The 3,551-nt window shown below is 39.1% G+C and overlaps 1 pseudogene; it reads right to left on the reverse strand.

Annotated features, from left to right (window-relative positions):
• Positions 1–539: 539 nt before the first annotated feature.
• LOC137410004 (general transcription factor II-I repeat domain-containing protein 2-like) lies at positions 540–2,367 on the reverse strand (annotated as a pseudogene).
• Between the last annotated feature and the right edge of the window lie 1,184 nt (positions 2,368–3,551).

Here is a 3,551-nt window from a genome sequence, read left to right on the forward strand (position 1 = left end):
ATATGTATACATAAAGTCAACAAAACAGACTATGACTTTAGATAAAACACTTGATTACTATTAGTTTCATCCTTTGTGAAGGTAATGTTCTAAAGCAGGGGTGTCAAACTCAAATTCACAGTGGGCCAAAATCAAGCAGAGAAGTAAAGTCACGGGCCAAAGTCAATATTTATTGAAAAATTAACTGCAACTGATATGTAATGTTTAACCTTTTCATATGGAAACAAACTTTAGTTTTGCTTAAACACAGAATTTGGAACAACCAAAGCTTTATATTACAAAAATGTGAGAAATTAAATTTGAAATAAAAGACACGGTGAAATCCATTTCATATTTAAATAAATAAAGTAGTATGTCTCTCCCCTTATCCTTTCCAGTTCCTTTTTCAAGTAAATCTTTTTCAAAGCCAACAACAGAACCAAAAATAATAATGTTATTCGATAAAAATCCAACATTTCAACTATTGACAGACCATGCCTTGCAGTAGAAAAAGTGCATAAGAAACAGATATATTCAAGCTCAGTTTGCTACGCTCTGATTTACTCTACACATTGGTCTAAGCCAGATACCTGGCATCTTTTCTTAGATGCAAGTTCCTCAAAGTCTGGAGTCAGGCTCTGAGCTGAGGAAAGCCTCAGGACGGAGTGAAGGTGCTCATCAGTGAGTCGACTTCTGTGAGGTGTTTTGTTCACCTTCATCATAGAGAACAGTTGCTCACATAGATATGTGCTGCCGAACATTGAGAGCATCTGAGCAACTTGGGTGCGTAATTGAGGCATCGTGTCGGGGAGGAAACATGGAAACTGCGCAGCACCAACAGAGTCATATTTTGATTTGAGCATGTCATTACATTGGAATTCAATTAGCTCCATTTGGAGGCTGGTTGGTGCGCTTTCCACATCGATCGCAAACGGGTTACTGAGCAGTTCAAATCTCCCTTTCTGAGCCTCGAAGTCGGCAAATCGCCGGGAAAACTCGGCGCTGAGCGCGTTGATTTTTTCAGGGAACTGTGCGCTAGGCAGCACGGCAGGAGGAATTTGCGCTGCCATGGTTTGGCAGCATGGAAAATGACCAAAGTTTCCTTGCACCATCTGTGTCTTCCACAGATGCAACTTAGTTTTGAAGGCCCTCACAGTTGCGTACATGTCTGTGATGACGTGGCCCCGTCCCTGAAGCTGCAGGTTAAGCACATTGAGATGGCTCACAATGTCAGAGAGAAATGCCAGCGCACACAGAAACTTTTCATCTCTCAGCTCTGTTGTGTCCTTCCCTTAAACTCTTAAACTTCCCTTAGTTCTCTATAAACTGACAGATTTCCTCGCGCAGCTCAAAACATCTGTTCAGTACTTTCCCTCTGCTTAGCCATCTCACCTCTGTGTGATAAGGCACATCTCTGTATTCTGAATCCAACTCCTCCAGAAAAGACTTGAACGGCCGGTGATTCAAACCCTTGGCTCTCATGAAGTTGACCACTCCTTTTATAGAGCTCATAACATGTTCCATTTGCAGAGCTTTGCCACAGAGCGCTTCCTGATGAATGATACAGTGATAAACTGTAAGCTTACCTGCATTTTCCTCCCGCATCTTCTCCTGAATCCTGCCGACCAATCCACTCTTTTGACCGCACATTGCAGGCGCACCATCTGTTGTCAGTCCCACAAGTTTATCCCAAGGCAGGCTCATTTCAGTCATACATTTGGATACTTCTTCAAAGATATCTTTTCCTGTGGTCGTTCCATGTATTGATTTTAATCCTAAAAGTTCCTCTGTGACGCACAGGCTCGAGTCTACTCCACGGATGAAGATTGGCAGCTGGGCAGTATCAGACGTGTCGCTGCTCTCATCCACAGCAAGGGAGTATGCAATAAAATCTTTTCCCTTTTTTATTAGTTGTTCATGTAGATTAGTGGAAAGCTCACACACGCGCTCAGCCACGGTATTTCTGCTCAGGCTCACGTTTAAAAATTCTTGCTTCTTATCTGGGCACACGATGTCGCAAACTTTGACCATGCACTTTTTGACAAACTCTCCCTCACTGAAGGGCCGGGCTGATTTTGCGATCTCTGCTGCCACAATAAAGCTGGCCTTTACAGCAGCTTCACTTTTTGATTTTGCTTTCGTGAACAAGGTCTGCCTGCAAGCCAGACTTCTTTTCATCTCCTCCACCTTTTGCAGCTTCTGCTTTAGGTCCAGGTCCTTGTACTTTTCATGTTTCGTTTCATAGTGTCTTCTTATGTTATATTCTTTTATTACAGCCACGCTAGCTCCGCACACAAGACAAACAGGTTTGTCCTTTATAGTCGTGAACAAATAATTTGCCTCCCACCTGTCTTGGAAGGTCCTGTTGTCTATCTTTCGTTTGACCATTTTTGTGGAGGGTGAAATTATTAATTTGTCCGATGCGACCGGGGCATGGATGACTGACTGTAAACGGAAGTAAGGAGCGCTTGCCGAGTTTTACTGCGCGGCAAAATACTAGCAAAGCATTATGGGATTTGTAGTATTAGCGGCACAGTATATACCGCGGTCAGATCTAAAAAAGATAACGATTTGTGAGTTTCTAGCCCGCAGTTCCTAACTCGGTTTGAAAACTGTGTAACTGTGTTGGCGATTATATGTAATCAGTAGTACCATGGACCTAATGGATTTATTTAATAGAAACATAACTGTTTTGTAGCTAGACTAATATTTGCTGAAAAGACAGGTTCCAATATGTATTTAATAGAAATATAACTGTTTTGTAGCTAGGCTAATAATTGCTGAAAAATCAGGTTCAAATTTGTATTGTAATTAGAAGAAAAAGTAAAACGGTTTTGTAGGCAATCCAAAACCTGCTGTAGTCATACAAAATAACTGTTTTGCAATGTAGTACATATGTAATAGTTTGTAAAAATATTATCAATGTACAAGCTCTATTCAAAAGTATACTAAAAACCATTTACAACAACAGCCTACTACAACTACTCAGTGCAACTAGCATTAGCAGTTTTGTAGTTGCGTAGAAACGGCCTTATTAACGCGCGGTTATATTGTAGGCGCCGAAATTAATTTACGTGTACATTCCGCAACCGATTTAGGAATTGCGGCTAAAAACTCACAAATCGTTATCTTTTTTAGATCTGACCATATACCGCGGGCCAGCTCTAATGCACATTTGATATGATCTCGCGGGCCAATTATAATCACACTGCGGGCCAAATTTGGCCCGCGGGCCTGAGTTTGACACAAATGTTCTAAAGATTGATCTTAAACGCATGAAACCAATAGTAATAAAGTTTATTATCTAAAGTTTTTGTCGGTTTTATTGATTTCCCTGATTTTATCCTTGAGCATTCTGCTCGAATCTTACGCTTTTACGCATGTATATGTATATATATATATATATATATATATATATATATATATATATATATATATATATATATATATATATATATATATATATATATATATATATATATATATATATATATATATATATATATATATATATATATATATATATATATATACATATACATATGTGTATATATATATATACATATGTATAT

This window comes from Watersipora subatra, unplaced genomic scaffold (genome assembly GCF_963576615.1).
Source record: "Watersipora subatra unplaced genomic scaffold, tzWatSuba1.1 SCAFFOLD_35, whole genome shotgun sequence".
In the NCBI taxonomy this organism is placed as follows: domain Eukaryota; kingdom Metazoa; phylum Bryozoa; class Gymnolaemata; order Cheilostomatida; family Watersiporidae; genus Watersipora; species Watersipora subatra.